The sequence below is a fragment of the Podarcis cretensis genome (genome assembly GCF_951804945.1).
Source record: "Podarcis cretensis genome assembly, chromosome: 5".
Lineage (NCBI taxonomy): Eukaryota > Metazoa > Chordata > Lepidosauria > Squamata > Lacertidae > Podarcis > Podarcis cretensis.
In genome coordinates this window covers 50,768,286-50,790,676 of record NC_137174.1, presented here as the reverse complement: position 1 = coordinate 50,790,676, position 22,391 = coordinate 50,768,286, and the positions used below count along the sequence as shown (strand labels likewise).

Genomic DNA, 22,391 nt, shown 5'->3' with positions numbered 1-22,391 from the left:
ATGGTTTATTTTTTTGATCATTTAAAAAAACAAGTAGTTCTCTGAAAACCTTGTGAATTAATGAGACCTGATTGCTGAAAGAAAAAAGTTTATACTTCTACAGAATGGAAACTTAAACACAACTGCTTAGTCATGTTGTTCCTAGCTGCTTCTGTGATACAAAACTCCTTACCTTTCACCTACCTATTTATACATGTTGGAATATATACAAAGATTATGAAAATATATAATTATTTAGTACATGGACCCAAGTATTCCATAACAATAAAACAAAGTTGGAAGTATTTGATTTAAGATGAACACAATGTTTAAATTTAGCTTCAGTGTCTCTTCTCTAATACTTCTTTTGCCATCTGACAGTGTAAACATATACATGCCTACTCAGAGGTAAGTGTGATGGGGCTTACCACTTCTACGTAAGGTGGTATAGGATTGAAGCCCAAAAGTTCAATCCTTAAAATATGTATTTAAGTCAATATTGCTTTGTTCTTGGGCTCAGGGATACTTAGAAATGTACAACAGACTCCATGAGTCAGGCATTTATGACTGGATCCAAAATTAAAATTCTTAATTTTATTTTCTTTAAAAAACACTGTTCCCATTCTGTGTGCACAGCTAATTCGTATGTGGACACCATGGGCAGAGACATCAGGTATTAACCCTGTTTCAGATATAATGCAAAATCATAGCTTGTTAACAAGCCATGACCATAAACCACAGATTAATTTAGACTTGTTTGACCTCCCCAACCTGGTGCCCTTGATATGTTTTGGACTACAGCTCCCATAATCTCTGAGCATTTGACATGCTACCTGGGGCACCAGCTTAGGTAAGGGTGTCTTAAACTAATTACATTTTCCTGCAGGTTTGAGCACAACAATAGTTTAAACTGGGAAGTGGATGTTTCCAGCATCCTTCAAATCAATGCTAAGGGGAAATGGCCAACCCAAAGGCTTGCTTCTGCATGTTCACATAAAGCATATTTCAGTGTTACATCCAATGTAGGCCATTTGATAGCGTAGCTTTGCCAACTCTTGGGACATTTGGACCTCCAGTGTACATGGGGCATTCAAAAAGTATGCAAAACTAATGAAAGATACTGTATTTTATTACTACAAATGCCATCATCATTAGCACCACACTGTCTCCTATGGTCTAACCTCCAAAATCCAAATGAAGTCAGCTGTACTTTTAATTCTTTCTGATCTGCTTATGTTACCTTAATATCTTATCTGCATGGTATATATATTGTCCCATTTAGAAAGGTAGCATTTTATCCAGGTAATTAAACCTTTCACTCCCTTTTCTGTTTTGACCTACTAATCTAGCTACTTTCTCCTTCTTCGTAACTACTGTTGAAAATATTTGTTTAACTTTATCTCCATGACATCTCTGCTCTCATTCTTGAGTATCCATGGATATGTGAACGTTATGAACATGAAAAACAGTACTGGAATAAAATACCCTTATACTGGCCTTCGCTTTTTGATACTTTTAACACCTTCAGTCATATGGGATATGTCTGCAGTGAGGCATTCCAGTAGGAAAAATAAGCTATTCACAAGGAATAAGATAATGAGCTGGTTTATAAATATTGCTACTAGGTTAGGGTATTTTTGAATCATCTTTGTATCACCTGTCTTCATATAGCATTAGCTTGCTATGGACTGAAAGACAGCGACAGAGAGTGATTGCTATGTTAATTCAAAACAAACAATCCAAAGGCTAAGAACTTGATTGCAGGAAATATATGTGTACAAGGATGGTAAAAGATCACTAAAGAGTAACTGATTTTTGTTAGGTCATCATTTAATCAGTTAGCAGCTGGAATTTGTGTTCATTAAATGGCAGAATCATGCATGGAAGGTATTTCTTGCTTATATATTATATATATTTAGAATATGTTCTATATAATTACATGTATATAGGTGAATGAATACATGCAGAAAGCATACTGCCTTCCTCAAAAGCTCTTTACATGAATACCGAGGTTAAAATTTGACATTGGTATAAACTTTAAAAATACAAATGTACTAAAATGGGAGAGAAAAGTTAAATATGTTTTCTCCCCCACAGTTTCAAAGGCAATGTACTTCAGATGTGTAACAATATACAACACAGCAATAAAATTCAACATGTATTGGTCTTAATTCTTTCTGCACTGTTGAACACACAACATAAAAATGATTGTTTCGAACATTAGTGGTTCAGAGCTATTTCAGAATGCTTTCTTCAGCAAAAAGAACTTTCCAATGAAGTTTTTTCTTCTTCAGTTCAGTAGTGTCCTCTCTTGCTTACCCTGAGGTTTCAATATAATATTTTACAATGTGTAACCTCTGCAGAAATCATGCAGAAATTATGTCATAATGATATGTGACTTTTTTGTCGAAAATAGTACAATAGGACAACATTATTTTTCTCCTCCTTTAAACAGTATGATTAAGTAACAGGTTTAAAATACAAAGCCCAGATAGCAATGGATTTTCATTTAGAACTTTTACAGTGAAAGGTTTTTTCATCTGGTGTCTTCAAAGTAGACCATGCAAACCACACATCTAAGAAGTAAAATTGGGAGTTTTAACATGGTGCCAAAATGAAGGCAAGATTGCTGCCAGGTGGCTCTCAGTGGGGAGAAAATTCTATAAGTGAGGTGCCAGTACAGAAAAAGCCCTTTCCTCTGTAACCATATCATATGTAACATTCAAATATGGGGTGCCCCTGAAAAGACCATTGCTTGGATAGGACAGTATTGAGAGAGGTGTTTCTTCACTTATCTATTTTCCAAGTTGTTAAGGACTTCATAGCACCTTCAGTTCAGAACAGAACATTGTTATATGACTAACTCAGTGCACCATATAACAGTCTAACAGCCATGTTTCATACCAATTGCAGTTTCCAAGGCATGTTTAAGGGCACCTCCACACAAAGCATGTGGTCACTATCACTATCCAGGAATTGATGTAGGACATGAAACAAGCAAAGTTGCTATGCCCCATTTATTTAAACAAGAGGTCTTCACTGATCTGGTTTGGGTGTTACCATTTATAACTTGCCGGGAGAGAGGGAGGCACAACAATGGTATGTGAGGCCAAAACCTGCTACCAGGCTTGGCACATATAGAAAAGTGTGTGTGTGTAGAATAAGTATTGTTTAAATTGGGCCTTCATGATTTGTGCTCTGGGTATGAATGTGTGCTGCATTTGGAATCGGTAACTGTTCTTTCATGATGTTTTGAGACTTTTGTCAATGTGGCTTTGCTCAGTTGCTTGATTCATCAATATCTATTTGCACAGCTGTGAATGAAAGTGTATTTATTGGCTAACTACTTATGACATACCTAAAATTGGATTATGAATGTTAATCTGAGGAGCTGAAGGAAGGGGCTTAGTATATGGAAGTGTCTAACCTTGTGGTGGAAGGCTGATGCTGATGACCTTGGAATACTTGGGTTAGGTGAGACCCAATGCCCACCCACCTGCTTTTGCTAAGCTTTTATTTCCAAAACCTGTAGCAGACAGTTTAACTTATAAACCTTTTTGCAACTTGTATTTTCTCCAATAATCCCCTCTCTGAATGGAAACTTGAACTTGATCACCTGTGGTCTGCGCCAGCCCAGTGACTCTGTGATAAACTGTCTTACAGATCTATTGGCTTGATTTCTGCAAATATATATTTTAAATTGTTAACAACAAATATACTTACAACACTGAATTCACTGTCCATTAAGGCAGATTTTCAGTAGATTTGGAAACCCCTAACCAAAAAACTTCTGAAGAACTGAACCTTTTTCATTCATTCATGTAACACAAGCAGATATTAGGTCAATTGCTGAAGAAGAACATGAACCATTTCATATGCTAAGGCTTAAGGCTGTTTCTTATTTTCATATAGAAGAAATACATGCATACACACATACATGCTCAAGAGGCTGCAAATAGAGCCATTCACAGCAATGTAAGTAATGTAATAACAGTGATTTACTGTTCAAGGTTCAATTTTCTAAACACCTTAATGGCTTCCAGGGTGACTGTTTGTAATATGGCTGTATGCGAATATTATAAATCTTGAAATATTGATTGGGCATTGACAACATTGTGGCATGGCACATTAATTTTTTAAAAAACTATTCTGAATATATCATTTTAGTAAATGTAAAATCTGTTGTAAAATAAGGGTAGAAAATGAATTCTAATAAAAACAGGACATAGAGCCCTCAGAATAGTTCTTTGGGCTTGATACTTCACATAAGACTTGAACATTCCTTTGATGTATGGGACAACCTTTAAGCCAATAGTTGTTGACTCTGTTCAGAAGTCTTCAAATCCTGTCATTTTAAATAAACTCAAATGGATTTAGGATACATTTACATTATTTTATGGAATATTATTTTTTAGATAGCTTTGTAAAGTACCAAAATTTATATTCTTTAAGCATCAAATTGAGAACTTTGGGGGTTTTTTAAATTTAAATTCTGGATATTTCACTGCATTTAACTTTGCTTTCATTTTAGCTTTGGATAGTTCTAAACAGAAAAAGTTTAAAGTAAAATTTAACTTAAAATATTTTCAAGATATTATTCACCATTACATAGTACAAAATGTTGCTATAACATAAATTGTAACTAATGTTAGTTGGAAAACAGGAAATAAGTGCAGTTGGATATAAAGAGAAAATTCTGGTGGTGGTTGTTTGGAAATAGAGCAATTTGGTTGGGAAACTGTGAGGTATTAAAAGGTTTGATACATCTGAATAAATTTGCTTGGGGGACATTATAGTTTTCTTTCACAGTCCAATCATTCTCTATCTCTTGGGTGACTGTACAAAAATTAACATATTTAAAACAGTTTGTCAGGGAGTGGGAATACTGTTCATAGTTCAGGTGATGTTTTAAAAACAAAACACCTAATTGAGAAATAATTAGTCTCCAATCACACACTGTTTTAATTTGTATATCATTTGAATGCCTGAGATAAGATCTTCACAAACTAATGTACTGATCGCTTTGGGTTCTCCCTCACCCAGACCAAGACATGATCCATTGCTGATTTCTAGAACATAATGGATATATATATATGTACATACTGTATTTCATATGAAAGATATAGCTGTGATATTTTACAAGCGTATACTGAGATTTGCTTCTGCAATGTTTATTTCATTTATGCGATTAAGTAAAATGTAGCTATCACATTTAATGTTTAATAGCAAATCTAATCAATTATAGATTTTACTTTCATTCCAAAACAAAGGATGTGGCTGGTAACTCAGGCCATAAGGGTGTGCTGTGAGATCTTGGCTGTACCTTAAAGCATTAATAATTCATACTCATGATGTACTGGGCCATGGAAAGCTAGGAAGGTCATGGTTGATAATTTTTGCTCAGAATTCTTTTTGTAAATATAGATATATATATATGGTTTGGGCTGTCCAGTGATCAGCCCTTCTCAGCCCTTGGCCTTGTCAAGTACTTCAGGGGATGGTCACTCTAGCTATCAGAAGAGGACACCAGGGATCTGCTTCAAGCAGTGGCGTAGCGTGGGTTGTCAGCACCCGGGGCAAGGCAAGTAATTTGCGCCCCCTAACCCGTGGATTTGCGCCCCCTAACCCGTGGATTTGCGCCCTCTAACCCGTGGATTTGCGCCCCCTAACCCTACCCCCCAGATGTTGCGCCCGGTGCGGCCGGCCCCCCCTGCACCCCCCACGCTATGCCACTGGCTTCAAGGCAGTGTCCGTGCATTAAAATCCTCCTGGCTGTTTTAAAATAATATTTACATTGGTTAAGAGAATAAGACAGGATATTAAGCATTTCCTCGAGGAAATGTTTGTTTTCATACCACAGCCCTAAATATTTATAAGCATTCATTTCAAAGTGATGGAGAGGAAGGAATAAGGATAGAGTATATTCCTCTAGGATATTACTGGAGGATCCACAATAGCAAAATTGTGCATATCGATGACATATAAGAAATGGGAGTATTTGTTATAGTGTACTAATGATTTGAATGAAATTTTGGGTTTGTTCTCCCAGTGGTTCCTCTAAAGTTTCTATTGATGTTAATGTGACATTATTATTTTTGACTGCTTATTCAAAACACAGCAGTCATACTGCAAAGCTAGTGATGTTCAATAACACCCTAAGAATGGTTAGCTGCGGTTCTTGAGTGAAAATAGTCATGAATAGCTCTAGATGGTTGTTTCTCCGCCTGACCTTATACAACCCATATATTAGGAAGTATTCAAGTGGTTAATCTCTTGTGCATCAATGGAAATGGATTCCACCCCCCCCCCCCTCGGCTCCTACTTTTCCCATAGCTATTACAAAAGGGGGAAATGCTGCTTAATGCATACTGTGCCTGTAATAACCTCCCTAAGCTGATTAAGCACTTTTTGTGAAATGATTACACTGATTTTTCTAACCTAATAAAGTTAATTTAAATTCATGTATATTCACTATAAAAAACCCTGCATTTGTTTAGAAAATACTTCTTAAAAATTGTGTTTGTCTGTGCCAGTGAGGTGGTATGGGGGAAAAATCAATTGCAGTGATATTACTTGCAAAGCAATCAATTTGCTTCTATTGTAAGTGGAAGGTGTATCCTGAAGGGTTGAAAGAGGGACCCATGATTACTGCTCTTTTCTTTCTTTAAGTGAATGACCCACATTTTCTTCTTCTGATTATTGTTCAGGGTGTATATAAAGTTTACAAGAACAATATTTAAATGTTTGTATAAATTTGGTTTATCCCCTGTTTTGAACTGCTCCTCTGACAAGTCTCTCAGTAAACAGTTCAGCTGCCAGCTTAGTATTTTCACCAGGGGTGCAGACATAAATCCATTAACCAGGGAGTCTGCTCTGTTGAGCCCAATGTGGCTTACTTTGAGTAGAAATGTGAAGGATTGCAGTATAAGTGTATGATACCATGGGAAGACTCGCTGCTTTCATTGTCAGCTTTAATGTTCAGAAATTTTGCAGAGAATAAGTTGAAAAGACATTGTTTCCTGTGGTGCCACTGGCTCTAAGAACTGGTAGCAAGGTTTTATTTTCAAAACTAAGCTCACTTGGGTTTCACAGTAGACCTTAAGTGCATATTTTTTATTATAAGGAAGTAGTGGCTTTTCTATCTACTGTTTCTTGGGTTGCACCAACAATTCTGTTCAAGTAAATTCAGATTGTAGTGCAACTCCCTACATAAGCTATGTAGTGCATGTGGAAGGAAAGATTTCATTGATTTTTTTTTTTCCAGAGGAGATGATGGCAGAAAATTTACAAGTGGGGAGTTACTGCGTCACGCAGTGCCTCCTCCCTTTTATAAAGTTGTTTGGTTAATGCTGCAAGCAACAGTAGCCTTGCTATCAGCAGAACATCATGTTTTCCACAATGTCTCGTTATAATACTTTATTCACTATAATTCACTTGTTAGTGGGCCACCCATCTTTCCCCCAACAATTATTAATCAATCAATTAATTTAAGTTCTATGTCACACTTCATCCAAAGATCACAGGGTGGTTTGTAATATTAAAACACAAAAATACATGCCATAATAATGAACAAAAACAGTAACTCCCTCCCACACATTTTTTAAAGCCATAGATTTTTTAATAAGCCAAAGGCCTGGGAATCATAGAGGAAGAACATGGAGAAGAGGAATGTTTTTGCCTGGTGCCTAAAGATATGTAATGAAAGTGCCAGGTGAGCCTCCCTGGGAAGAGCATTCCGCAAGTGGGGAGCCACCACAGAAAAGGTACACTTGTGTTTCCATGTTCAGGACATATTATGGAGGGGGCACACGAAGAAGAGTATCAGTTCATATGGGGAGGGTGATCCTTGAGGTATTGCAGCCCTGAGCTGTTGAAGGCTCTGTAGGTTAAAACCAGCACTTTGAATTGGACCTTTGAATTGAAAACTAATTGCCAGTTTCTGAACCGTCTTCAGAGGCAGCCCCACATATAATGTTTTGCGGTAATCTAACCCAGAGGTTACCAGAGAATAGATGTTAGAAGTTAGGTTATCCCTGTCCAGATAGGGGTGCAGCTGTGACACCAGCCAAGGCAGATAAAAGGCACTCTGCAGTGTCAGGGACTGACTGGACGCTGAGGAGTGGTGACTGGATACGGATGAATGGGCACCGGGAGAAGGGGGTTGGCATCTGACTAGGAAGAAGGGATCAGTGACCTGGGAGAGCCTGTAACAGCCAGGAGACAAGAGTCAGAGGCAGTTGAAGCTGCAGGAATGGCGAGTGAAGAATAGGTGCAGGAGGAGGGAGAGATAGGTCAGGCTGGTGTAGAGTCAAGAGCTTACCACCACCTCCTGCCCCCACCTTTCATGCTCCACTGTCTCCTAGAACCAGCAGAGAATTGAAGCAGGAGGAGCAGAAACAGGTTACATACAGGCATAGTCTCCACCTGCTTGTGCGCAGCTCAGGTGGGCTGAGGTCGGGAGTGGGCCCTCTCTGTTACTGCAATTGGTCTTAATTTTATAAGGAGAGGCATGTTGGAGAACTAAAGTGATAACACTGAAAAATTCAGGCAATTGTCTATATATAATATTGTCTATTGGGCAGCTTTATAGATATGAGAATGCCTAGATTATGAATGCTTACTATGTAACATAAAACAGATACTCAAACCCAGAGAAAGTTAGTTTTACTGAAGTCTCATTGAAAAGTATCCTGTTTATTTCAGCGGAACATATGAACAACTAATTTTCTAAGTAAAGGCCACAATATTTGGGGAGAACTGTAAATGAAAGTATAAAATATAGCTATATATCCTTGCATATATATATATATATATATATATATATATATATATATATAATGCATAGCCACTTTTTTTTAATGCTAGTCTAAAAAGTTCTTGGTCCAGGGGTGGGGGCATTGAACTATAGAATGTTGCTGAAAGAGTTTGTGAGAGAATGTTTTATAACACTGTCTAACCTTTTGCAAAACTTTTTGTTGTTTTAACCTTGTAGACTTTTAAAGCTTTGTAAAGATTGCTATATAGGGGACAGAAGAAGAGATCTAAATTAAATGCTAATGAATTTTCTTTTGCAAAACGTATTAACTTTTCTAGTTAACATTGATTACAAGACAAGGGAAGAAATCAGGCAATTAGAAACTAGTGCAGTATAAAAAGGTTGTAAGCAATGTTTCACAAATGTTAATTCCATTGAGTCTTCAAGTGACTTTCATTTAACTTTGCTATATATTTCCAAAGGGTAAGAATCACATTATATGGATGGTACCATATAGTACTAAATTAGACTGGGTGTAATCCAGTCCACTAAGAGTCCTCCAACCATGTGTGGTTGCAGGACATAGTAGAGAGCATTTGCACTTAGCTACAAACTTGCATTACTGGAGAGAATTGTGGAGGAGAACAACTATATGGAAATATGGAAGATGGGTGAACAGGATTCCCATTCCCCATAATGATATGATTTGGGGCATGCATGCATGCATGCACAGACCATGCACAGGAAAGAGAAATCAGAGGTTTATTAAACCTTATGGTGATCCTTCTATATACAACTGCTGTATCAACTGGTGGGTCAGGGCCTGCTAGTGGGTCGCAGCAAGAGAACTGCCACCATGCAAATATATAGTAAAATATTAAAAATGGGTCCCCAAATACATGTTTGGGTTAAAAGAGGACCCTGGGTGTGAAAAGTTTGAAGATACTTGGACTAGACTGAGTCCAATCAAGTCTGAAGTTCAGATGTCATCCATGAAATAGATGAAATCATAAATTTCTGAAGTTATGTAAGAAAGAGAAAGAGGTCTAACAGCTCTGGGACCCATTCTTTGAAAGAGACAGAGATATGTGTTCCTCCACGATATTATCTCTCAAGGATAAATCACAGAATCTTAGTCCTTGTTTACACAAATAGAAGCATATGTCACTGGACTGGAAGCAGGAGGGGGAAACCATAATCAGGGACAATGGGAGGCTGTGCTGCTCATGAGTTAAAAGGCTCAGAACACATGTTGGCAAATTGATTGGGCCTTTGATCACCAGAGTGCATAGAAGAACTGACACTAGAGACCACAATCAGAGAACAGTGTTTAAAGGGCATTTGTCACTCCTGTATTATACTCCTGTATAATAAATATGTTGCTAAATACCAATCAGGCAGCAAGAAACTAAGGAGTTTAAAAATAGTAACTAAGGCTGCAATACTGTTCACCAGGAATAGCAAAGGATGGTGTTTGCCTATGGCTATATACACACCAAAGTATTAATGTGCACATGGGTAACACAGATAGAATTTTTCATGTGCAATTTTGTGTGCTTTTTCTTCATCCACACACAAGCACTTTCAACTGTCATGTTTCCATCTTACACTGGTGGGCAGTGCTTGATGGGATGTAGTCACACTGTGTGTTGTCCCCTCCCCTCAGTTAGTACTTCCCCACCCTTCCTGGGTTTCAGAAATTGAGGGCCATTGTGGGAACGAGTGTATACATCTGTTTACCAGATGCCTTTTTTTAAAGATAACAATTTTTCTGATGTAGCTCAAACAGTACGTACACAAAACAGTGGGTTAAATAAAATAAAATAAAAATAAAAAAAATGTGTGACACACTTAGGTTTGGAAACCTGAGGTCCATTGTTGGCATGCACTCTCTGCATGAGATACATGCAAAATTTCATGACATACAAGTTTTCTGACATACCAGGCTTCCACAAAACAGCTTTTAAATATCATGTGTGTTGCACCAAACCAACCAGCAAGAAGAACCTCACCAATGGAAGTAGGGAGTGTGGTGATTGATGGCACCTAGCAAAACGTCAGCCCACATGTAAACCCACCCTGACACCCGTCACAATGTGCTTCAGTACATCCACAGTTAAGTAACATATACCGTATTTTTTGCTCTATAAGACTCACTTTTTCCCTCCTAAAAAGTAAGGGGAAATGTGTGTGCATCTTATGGAGCGAATGTAGGCTGCACAGCTATCCCAGAAGCCAGAACAGCAAGAGGGATTGCTGCTTTCACTGCGTAGCGATCCCTCCTGCTGTTTTGGCTTCTGAAATTCAGAATATCTTTTTTCTTGTTTTCCTCCTCCAAAAACTAGGTGCGCCTTGTGGTCTGGTGCGTCTTATAGAGCGAAAAAATACGGTAATTTTATGTTGGATGTATTTCCTTACTACATTATTAGCAAAGCAGAAAAATCCAAATAAAATGTGGGGGATGGGGAGTGTGGGCTGCCACTTGGATGAGGACAGTGTTATGTATACAATGTGAAAAACAAGCACAGATGAAATTCATTGAATCCACCTTAAACTGATGTTTGTACACAGCCAGCAACTACTGTCAGTCCCAGCACGCATAGCTAATGGTCTCAGTTGAGACGACCTTAGAAGCAGGCATCTATAGAATTGCACTATTTAAGAAACTACTATTGAAGGGACGCGGGTGGTGCTGTGGATAAATCTCAGCGCCTAGGACTTGCCGATTGTCAGGTCAGCGGTTCGAACCCCCACGGCGGGGTGCACTCCCGTTGCTCGGTCCCAGCGCCTGCCAACCTAGCAGTTCGAAAGCACCCCCGGGTGCAAGTAGATAAATAGGGACCGCTTACTAGCGGGAAGGTAAATGGCGTTTCCGTGTGCTGCGCTGGTTCGCCAGATGCAGCTTGTCACACTGGCCACGTGACCTGGAAGTGTCTGCGGACAGCGCTGGCCTCTTAAGTGAGATGGGCGCACAACCCTAGAGTCGGACACGACTGGCCCGGACGGGCAGAGGTACCTTTACCTTTACCTTTAAGAAACTACTCCAATTCTTACTGTTTTAAGTTGGTATTGATCCTAGGGAAATGGTGCTAGAACACTTCTCATTCAGGTTGGTAAGCAAGTGTTGAGGAAGCCAAGGAGCTAAATTACCCCAAAAGGTAGAACAGAGAAATGAGGAAAAAGGGACTAGAAGCAAACACAATTTGTTCAGGAAGAAAGAGCAGGGAGAGATTTGAATAGGAATAAAAAGTCTGAAACATCTCTAAATAAGTGGCAGGAAGTGTCTACAAGGTAGTTTGAATCAACAGTAAAGCTGGCAAGCTGCATTTCATATGTGATTCAAAGGGAGTGAACACAGTTTACTTGTGTATTGGTCCTTTATTATGTTATTCTATTCTTGATGTGCCTGACACAGGGAATTTAGATGATAGATATCAATAGAATTGGAGCTGGAACAGAGCTGTTTAAAAACATGAGGGCCATCCACAAAGTGTGGGGAACTCCAAAGTTTGCACAAGCACAAATATTTTGTACTAAAACTGGGGGGACTATCCCAAAGAGGACTGAGCATGATTAGCAGTAGTGGAATTGTCAGGTTAGAGAATTTATTTTTTAAGACTGACTGGCCTTTTTCTGGCTTTATTTCAAACCCCCATTAATCAGTTAAATCTAAATGTGATCTGAAATGATCTTTCTATTGCTGCTGCAATTGTTATGATTATCATCACCATCTAATAACAATGGCAAGTGCTGAATGTCAACAGGATTGGAGTCAAAACAGGGCCATTGTGAATTAGGAGGGAGGTATCTACATGCTTGGATTAATCTCCGGCTATATAAAATTACAAAATGTTTTAAAAGCTCAGAATCCCTTCCAAAAACATTCTAAAGGGAACTGAATATGTTAAGTATCAGTTGGAAAATAAAAGGAGAGGAGGGAGCAAAATAATTTGCTTCTTTGAGCCCCCCTTTACATTTTAATTTATAGTTTAATGAAGGAGGCATAGTTGAAACCCTGAACAGGAGCATCCATTATGGGTGCAGCGCTAGGTAAGTGCATTATTTTAAAGCCCTGTGAGTCCTTATGTTGTGCACCAAAAGTTCTTGACTTTCCCTCTCTACTCCAGTGCAAAAAGAAGTTCTGTATGCTAAGTGAATGGACAAGTTAATGTGAGTGGGGGATTTTGTATGCATTCCCCATTTCCTTAAGGGCTTATGTACCTCTCCTATTGTGTATGTTGATTGCCTGTAAAATGTTCCACTGGTTAAATCAATTTTGAGTCTCACTTTCTCATTCTGATTTAATCATAATGATATAAAATTGCACAGATATTGTGTAAATTGAATATTTAACGGACATCTTTCTAATTTGAACTGAAAACAAACATAATTAGATTGAACGACCTTCTAATTTCATTAATACTGTTGTAGCAAGCTATTGAACAGCACACAGGGGCTTAATGCAATTTATTATCACACTGAAGTGAGCTAAAGCTTCAAAATCAGTATATCATGAAGTAAATCAAATAGCTCTTGCTTGTTTCCCCTCCTATTATATCATGCAGAGAAGAACGTGAATTTCTGGAATAATTTGGTTAAGTTTCTAATAAGGCTCCACTTGTACTATATCCTCTGCATCATTATGAAAGATAGATTTCTCTTAATCAGCTGTCAAGTTTTGCAATTGGTAACATATCTATTGGCTGCAGTTTTCAAAGGGATTTGGATATTCTCTGTCCATTAACTTTAATAGGAACAGTGCTTCAAATTTCCTTAGGTGACATTGGAAATCTCAGCCCTATTTAATATGATCATAATGTGTTCAGAGTGAACAGAGGTTTTTGTTTTGAAATGATGGAAGTCTGTCTGCATAGCCAAGAGAGTAGTAATTTTTTTTTTTAAAAAAAGAAATAATAATTGTGGCTATATTACACAGAACATAGGACCTCTGGCAGCTCCTAGCTCTTCCAAAAAGGGAGGCTGACTAATGAAAGTGATTGAATGACCATCTGCAGATGAAGGGAAAGTTTAAAGTCTTGTGGCTCATTTGCCACAAATATATAAGGTAAAAGGGATGTGAGAGAGTTGTGTTAGTTTGGAGAAATTGTTACGATTTGTAAAATGGCATGCTCCGGTGCTGGCAACCTGTTGGGCTCTTAAAGCAAGTATCAAAAGATATCAATCTTCTACTTGGAAACAGAATCATATGCATTCATTTGCCTCCCAACATACAAATTGGTAGTAAGCAGTTCCACAAATATATCTATATCAAGATAGATAGATGGATAGATTGCATATAGACTTTCTCATGCTTCCAGTAGGCTCATTGAAATTAATGGGACTTAAGTTAGTCATAGCTACCAAGTATGGCTAAGTCTGGAATACACACACAGGCTAGGTAAAAGCCTCAAGTTGCCTTCTGCCTTGATAGCTGTAAATGAACCAAACTTATAAATATAAGGGGCCTATGTGATGCACTATGCAACTATAGTACCACAAGGACCACCGCTCCCCATATGAACTGATCCAGACCCTGCGATCAGGGTCCTTCCATGAGAAGTCTGGAGGGTGGCAACACAAGAATGGACCTTTACTGCAGTAGCTTCCCCAGAGAGGCTCTCCTGGTGCCTTCACTACATATCTTTAGGTGTCAGGTAACAAACATTCCATTTTACCCAGGCATTTGGCTTCTTAAACAATATATGGTCTTTTAAATGTGTTGGGGGAGGGTATTTTGTATTTTGTGTTTTTATACTGTAAACCACCTTGTGATCTTTATATGAAGGAGGTATATAAATTTAATAAATAATGAGAATAAATAACTGCATGAAATTGTGCATTAGGCCATGACCTCAAGCACATTCAGTTAATGTACACAACCAGAATGTCCCCCCCCCCCATGTGAGACAGTGATTTGCTATCTGGAATTTTAGCACTGAAACATCAGAAATTCACACAACAATTGTATTAAATGATACCTTGCACTTGTCTTCCACTGATTTGAATTCCAGAATAACTGGCTAACTATTAATTTTGTTCTGTATTAATTATCCTTTGTCTTAAATGCTTGTTTTCTTGGACCGCTGAAGACAATGGGTTTCTCATAATTTCTCTCTGACTCTACCTCTTACTATTTTATATGAACGCTAGGAAAAGAAACAGTGTTCTTTTTAATTAAAACATGCTTTATATAAATGCTAAAATGAAATATACATTCGTTTAAAAGAGAGATGCTTTTAATGCTTGAGCCCAAGATATTATTAAGTATTCAATCATATTGACAATCAAAAGCATGTCAAAGTCATGCTCATGAAATGTGTGGGCATAAATGGCAACAATTTAAATCGTACATAATTCATACATTACTATTTCATAGTGGACCTCAAAAGTGCATATAATTATGATATTTTGTGAGTTCTTATTGGAATGTGTTATAGTAGTTTTGTGACCTTTTAGCAAGATTCACTATACATTATATATTAGCTAGAGCATTCTCATTTTTATTTTTATTTTTAGCCTTTTAGAATTGCTGGACTGACCTTGCTTCCATTTTTATCAGATTGTAGGCTATTTTGGAGGGTTAACTGCAAAACTTTCCCTGCTACTAGAGATAATATTTTATTAACCCCTGACCACAGATAAGTGGGGCAAATCAACTTTTTCCATCCATCTCTTTTATGTCTCTCCAACAAAGGTTTCAAGAACCTGGGATAGTGTTTGGTAAATACAGTTATTAATCTGATAAGCTTTACCTTTATATAGTTTCCTGTCAATAAAATAAAATCACAACTCAAATACCAGAGGGCAAAATTAATTGCTATTGCAAGAAAGTGCAGTTATCTTAAATGGAATGTACTTTGCCATATTTATGGTGGATGAAACACTTGTGTTTCAAATGGTTTCCTTACACATATGCTTCATTTTCCCTTTTCTAATGTTCTCTTCTTATCCTTTGGCACAAAATCTTCTAAACCTATGTGCAGCTTTGCATAAATCCTATTTATAGTGCCTAGGTGCCCATTACCAAGGTCTGTGCTCCTTGCTTGCTTGGTACAGAGACAAGGAATTATTGTTGAACCATGGATTAATGAATAGGAACCAAATTCTGCCGCCTTTCCCTTATATTTGTTAATGTATTTTGGATGCACACTGAAAAGGTTCCTCATTCTAGAGAGAAAAAATGTTTTGTAGTTATGTCTGTTCTGCAGCTCTTTCCCTCCTCCCCCCCTTTTAAAACAAATATGTAATTATTGTAAAGTGCAACAAATACAGCACAAGCAAATGTCTTACTACCCCAAAGCAGAACATTTTGCCAGAAAGTGAGCAAAATAAATAAATTGAATCCCTTAAGCAAGAAACATTTATACTTATATTTAGAAACAATGTAAAATTTGAGAAAAATAGCAAATTATAAAACTCTGTGTTTATAGGTTTTATACGTTCTTAGAGTTACCTAAACGCAGCATTTCCCATAATGTAATCTAAGGCTTTCTGAGGCAATTGTTCACATTTAATGAATACTGTAAAATTTAAAAAAAATCCTTTTAAAATCACTCATGGAAAGCTTTAACATGCACTGTGCATCAGCATCGTGCATATAGACATTGCTTCCATAATTTTCTGTATGGAAAACACAGTGGCATATGTTAAAATTCATAGCTTAGTATTTAGTTTTAATTTCAACAGTATTGGAATGAAAGCAGTGGGTAGCCTGCTAGCATAAAAATATTTCAGTGTTTGTTTACTAATACTGTTCTTGACTCCAGAATGTCTTGTTACTGCCAATCTCCTGGGAGAAATTGCTTTAAGTGCACTTCTATACCACCTACAGAAAACATTAAGTAGGGAAACACTGTTCCTTTGTTTCACCTATGAAAGAATTAATTTAAATATATATATTGTATCCTTTTTTATATGATCTGAATGTTTCTACTGTACTGGATGAAAATCAAATATATGTTTAAGAATAATTTTGTTTTAGAAGCAATGCTGTTCAACTTATTTTTAAATTATCTAAAGTCATGTACAGTAAAGCAGACAGGGCTTGCTGAAGACATCAAATTTGTCAGAATGAGTAAAGCCAGAACAAACTGTGAAGAGCCCCCAAAGGGCCTGTCCATACTGAGCGTCAGGACAACAGTCTTACCATGCTTGCTAAGGTCACACTTCTTTGAACACATTTGCAAACCACTTCTCCATGTCCAGGGCACAAACTTTTCTATAATATGAGTTATTCTTTCTTTTTATTTTTGGTGTGTGGAGGGCGTGGGAAGGGGTAGATTTAGCCCAAATGTGCCAGGGTAGGGGCGGATGACCTTCAATCCTCCAGATGTTGTTGGACTCCTAACAGCCATTAACCTAAATCAGCATCACTAATGAATAGGGATTATGGGAGTTGTAGTCCAGCAACATCTGAAAAGCTATAGATTCCCCATGCCTGTGCTGGGGAAGCACTCACCATTGTAACCCCACCTCTGCCCCCCCCAATAAGTCCAGGTATGTCCTCCCAAGGAGCTGCTGTTTAACGGGGGGAGCAGCGGAGAAGCTGTCAATTTTACAGTGAGAGTTACAGTACTTCTAAGGGACAGTAAGGCTTTGATTAGATGAAAACTGCAGGAAGGTTGGGCATTTACAATCTCAGGGGGTTCCACTGGAGCTTATTAGTGGATGGAACTGCTCTCTTGTCCATTCCACTAGAGAATTTCAGTAGGGAATTCACAACTTAACTCTCACTACACTGGTTTACCCAAGCTTAGGAATCTTTGCCTGCCTCTTTCCTTAGCTGTGGTAGTTGCTAGGCATACAAATAAATCTGAATTTGGGAGGGGTGGTTGGAGTGGTGACTGATGCCACAGAGGAAGGGGAAAACAATGTTCCTTACCGGTGCAGTTTCCGCTGCAGTCTTCTCCAATCTGGTGCACTCCAGATGTCAGCAGTAGATATTGCCCCCATGCCCAAAAGAAGACTCATGAGGCAGCATTGGAATAAGGTTTTATATATTAAAATATGACAAGATGGAGGAGCTGCAAACCAACATTGACCCCATTAAGCAAATTAAAAGAAGTGAGGGTTGAATTTATTCTGGTAGGGACGCATCCACTCAGGACTCTGGGTATGTGATGCAGCCACAGGCTTTGGCTCCTCAGCTAAGGATGGGGAGGAAATAACTGCCACCTTGCTAGGAAAACCTTGAGTATGTAGTCAGCATGCTCACCTAGGCCCCACTGTTGAGTGTTCACCTGAAATGTGGATGCCAGGCACCCCCTCCAAGTCCCCCTAGGCAATCAGCACTGGCAGATTACTGAAGGATATGCTTTACCCAACTATGCTACAGTTTCCCAACTGTTTCCTCACACAATTCCTTCTTACCATACTCAATGCCTACCAAGGGCTTCCAAACCACACCACTCCCAGAGTGCCAATCAAATTAGTCCTAGCAGTGTTGAGTAGGCAAAAAGCAGGGAGACCCTAAGACCAATCAAGGAATCTCCCCCCCCAAAAAAAATTCCTGCTCAGCCCTTTCAACAGACAGCTGGCCCTAAGACCCTAAGACCAATCAAGGAATCTCCCCCCAAAAAATTCCTGCTCAGCCCTTTCAACAGACAGCTGGCCAAGCCCGACATATGTCAGATGTCAAAGAAATAAACAACTATTGGACTTTTAGAAGACATCTGAAGGCAGCCCTGTTTAGGGAAGCTTTTAATATTTGATGAATCATTGTATTTTAATATTCTGCTGGAAGCCACCCAGAGTGGCTGGGGAAACCCAGCCAGATGGGCAGGGTATAAATATTAAGTTGTTGTTGTTGTTGTTATATGGGAGGGAAGACACTTCAAATTTTCAAAGAAGAACAGTTGGGGGACGAGCAGGCTTATAAAATCAAGCTCCTCCCTATCTGCTGGAGGGCTTCACGTGACTAGCCTCCTCCCCTCTCTTTGGGAGCAACTAACTCCTCCTCTATCATTTTATTAAGAAGGGAGGTGAAGGCAAATATGCCCCCTCCTTAGATATGGGAAGCAGTGTGCAAAACATGAAATACAGATCAGATCTATAGATTAGCCTTCCGCAGCCTGATGCCATCTAGGAATTGAACTGCAGCTGCCAAGGAATTGAAGTGCAGCTTGATTTTCCTACTGGTGTTCATATACCCTTTGTTGTAATATGAAACACTAGTACGTATTGCGGCATGTCAAAAGAAAGCACATTAACTCTGAGTAGTTGAAGCACTATTATCTTCAACAACTGAACGACCACGCCAAGGTACAGTACTTTGCATTCTTCAGCAGCAGAACTCATCAACATTTATACATCACAGTTTAAATTGAATTAAGTTTAATTTAATTTAAATTACATGGTTCTAAGTAAATTGGATTTGGTAATTCACTGTTAAGTTGATTGGCAACTGATGTCATAATTTAAATTTACTTTATATATGTGAATCATACTCAGAATCATTCACTTTACAAATTCAATTTCTGGGCTTAGAAAAGGAGAGATGTGTTTAGTAAGATGATCAGGCTTAAAGCTAATCATCCCCCCCCCCCCTAGATAAGCTCTAAAAATTAATAAGTGTGAATGTGTGTATTACTTGGCAGGTCTTGAATTGGTAAGACATTAATTAAAAATATTAATTAAAAATATTGAGTAAGAGTGACCGGGTAAGCAGCTGATGGCCTGGTTCAGTCATAATACTCAACCATGGTTCATTAAAATAGTTTATTAAAATATAGCTTAGCAGTCTGTGTGAACATATGAACCTTGCTCAGCCACTCAACTGTGGTTTGCTTACTGTCTTTAAACCATGATTTGAAGCTATGGTTAGTTGTTTCCTTATGAACCTTGATTTGTTTTTAATTGTGACTGATGTTGTATGTGAACCCAGCATGCTTCCTTCACCATGGTTCGTTTGATCAGACCAGACCCAGTTAAACAAGCCATGACTTTTAACCCCCTCCCCTATATGGATTAGCATGATGTGTGAACCACACCAATGTGCCAGAAGAAGTTAATTCAGATGACAGCAGCACTTTTCTGTGAGAATTATTTGTGAATCTTTTCATGCAAGGTGTTGTTTTATGGCATCAGAATGCAGGAAACAATGGTTGGAGCCAATTTGACTATTCCATGATCAGAAAGGCTGAATTTGCTCATCAAAAGCACTGAGATCATCTGAAGGCTCGCTCCCCTCTGAAGGAAGGAGCCGGGCTCTATTTTCGGATTCCTCCTTCCACTTGCAGTCCTCACCACACCTCTTGTACTGCTCAGGTGAGGATTGTTTCCCTGCCCCCTTCTTCAAGTATGAATAGAAGTCTGCTGAGCACACTCCTGATGCAACCCAATGAAATTTGGGCTCTCAAATCTTAATTGGTCTGAATAATATTAGTACTATAGGTTCACCTGTAAAATACAGTCCATATCACTAGGAACTCATTTTTAGGGCTAAGGTATAGAACTTTTCCTATTACGTCAAATGTCACTACATAAAAAAACCAATGTCTTGGTCCTTTAAATAGCTTTGCCCCAATCCTGATAGAGGCTGTATGCATATACCAATAAACTTTGTGGGCATTTTTCTCACTGTGAGAATCAAATGCACCATTAGGGCTACATACATCTAGCCCTTAAACAATGCTTCACTTCCACTGTTTGGCTATTCAGAAGGGAGAGAGGGGAAGTGAATTCACTTACCTCCCTCTTCCCAAACAATACCTAATCATTTTACCAGATGTTTGAGTGTAAGTAAGGATGTGCAATATAAGGGTCCAGAGCACATTATTTTGGTGTCAACTCTTTCTTTATCCATAATACAGCATGTTACAACTAGAATTAATTCTTTTGTTTTTAGTATATACCTTGTTTTGGAAAGAAAGTATTGCTAAATACTAATGGATACTAATGTATTTCATATGATAACTAGTACATGCATCAACATACAGTGGTACCTTAGTTTAAGAACAGCCCTGTTTATGAAGGATTCGGTTTACAAACTCCACAAAACCAGAAGTAATGTCCTGGTTTGCAGACTTTACCTTGGTCTAAGAACGGAATCCGAATGGTGGAAGAGCACCGGCGGTGGGAGGCCTCATTAGGGAAAGTGCGCCTCAGTTTAAGAACAGTTTCGGTTTAAAAACAGACTTCCGGAACGGATTAAGTTCATAAACCGAGGTACCACTGTATTCTAATCTTACTAGATATGCAATATCTTCTCTAAGTGCACTATATAATAATAATAATAATAATAATAATAATAATAATAATAATAATTTTTATTTATACCCCGCCCTCCCCAGCCAAGGCCGGGCTCAGAGCGGCTTACAAGCAATAATAAAAACAAGTTAAATGATTACAATTTAAAAACAAAATTAAAAAATACAACATTAAAATATTGAAACATTAAATATTAAAATGTAGCCTCATCGCAGAAGGAGAAGGAAAAGAAAAAAGAAAGAGAGGGAGGGAATCAAATTGGCTCCAAGCCAAAGGCCGGGTGGAACAACTCTGTCTTACAGGCCCTGTGGAAAGAAATCAGATCCTGCAGGGCCCTGGTCTCGTGAGGCAGAGCATTCCTTCAGACCGGAGCCAGAGTTGAAAAGGCCCTGGCCCTGGCTCTGGTTGAATCTAACTTCCTTAGGGCCCGGGACCACAAGGGTGTTGCTATTTATGGACCTTGAGGCTCTCTGTGGGGCATACCGGGAGAGGCGGTCCCGTAGGTACGAGGGTCCTAGGCCGTGAAGGGCTTTAAAGGTCAAAAGCAGCACCTTAAATCTGATCCTGTACTCCACCGGGAGCCAGTGCAGCTTGAAAAGTACTGAGTGAATATGCTCCCATGGCAGAGACCCGTGAGGAGTCTCGCTGCAGCATTCTGCACCCGCTGGAGTTTCTGGGACAGCTTCAAGGGCAGCCCCGTGTAGAGCAACTTACAGTAGTCAAGCCTGGAGATGACTGTCGCATGGATCACTGTGGCCAGGTCGGGGCGGGAAAGGTAAGGGACCAACTGATTGATGCGGCGAAGGTGGAAAAATGTCGCCTTGGCTGTTGCTGTAACTTGCGCCTCCATGCAAAGGGAGGCGTCAAGGATTACACCCAAACTCTGAACGGAAGGCAATGGCACTAATCGGGCCCCCACAAGAGAAGGGAGTTGGTCCCTCATCCCCATGCCATCCCGACCCAGCCATAGGACCTCTGACTTCGAAGGATTTAGTTTCAATCGGCTCCCACGAAACCATCCAGCCACAGCTTCCAAGCATCTGGTCAGTGTGTTCGGGGCCGAGTCGGTGTGGCCATCCATCAGCAGATAGAGCTGAGTGTCATCCGCATATTGGTGACAGCCCAGCCCAAAGCTCCGGATAATCTGGGCAAGGGGGCGCATAAAGATGTTAAAAAGCATTGGGGAGAGGATTGCGCCCTGCGGCACTCCACACACCAAGGAGTGGCGCAACGACATTTCCCTCCCTAGTGCCACCCTCTGTCCCCGACCAGAGATAAAAGAGCACAGCCAGTTACGGGCTATGCCCTGTATCCCCACGTCTGTGAGGCGGTGGTCCAGAAGATCATGATCAACCATGTCAAAGGCTGCTGACAAATCTAAAAGGATCACCAGTCCTGACCTGCCTCGATCCAGCTGTCTACGGAGATCGTCTGTTAGGGCAACCAGAGC

At 39.1% G+C, this 22,391-nt stretch overlaps 1 protein-coding gene across 3 annotated transcripts in view; it reads left to right on the top strand.

The window, feature by feature from the left end:
• The window catches only part of ATRNL1 (attractin like 1), a 512,979-nt gene that overhangs the window by 221,825 nt on the left and 268,763 nt on the right, over positions 1–22,391 (top strand). The gene's annotated exons all lie outside the window — the stretch shown is intronic.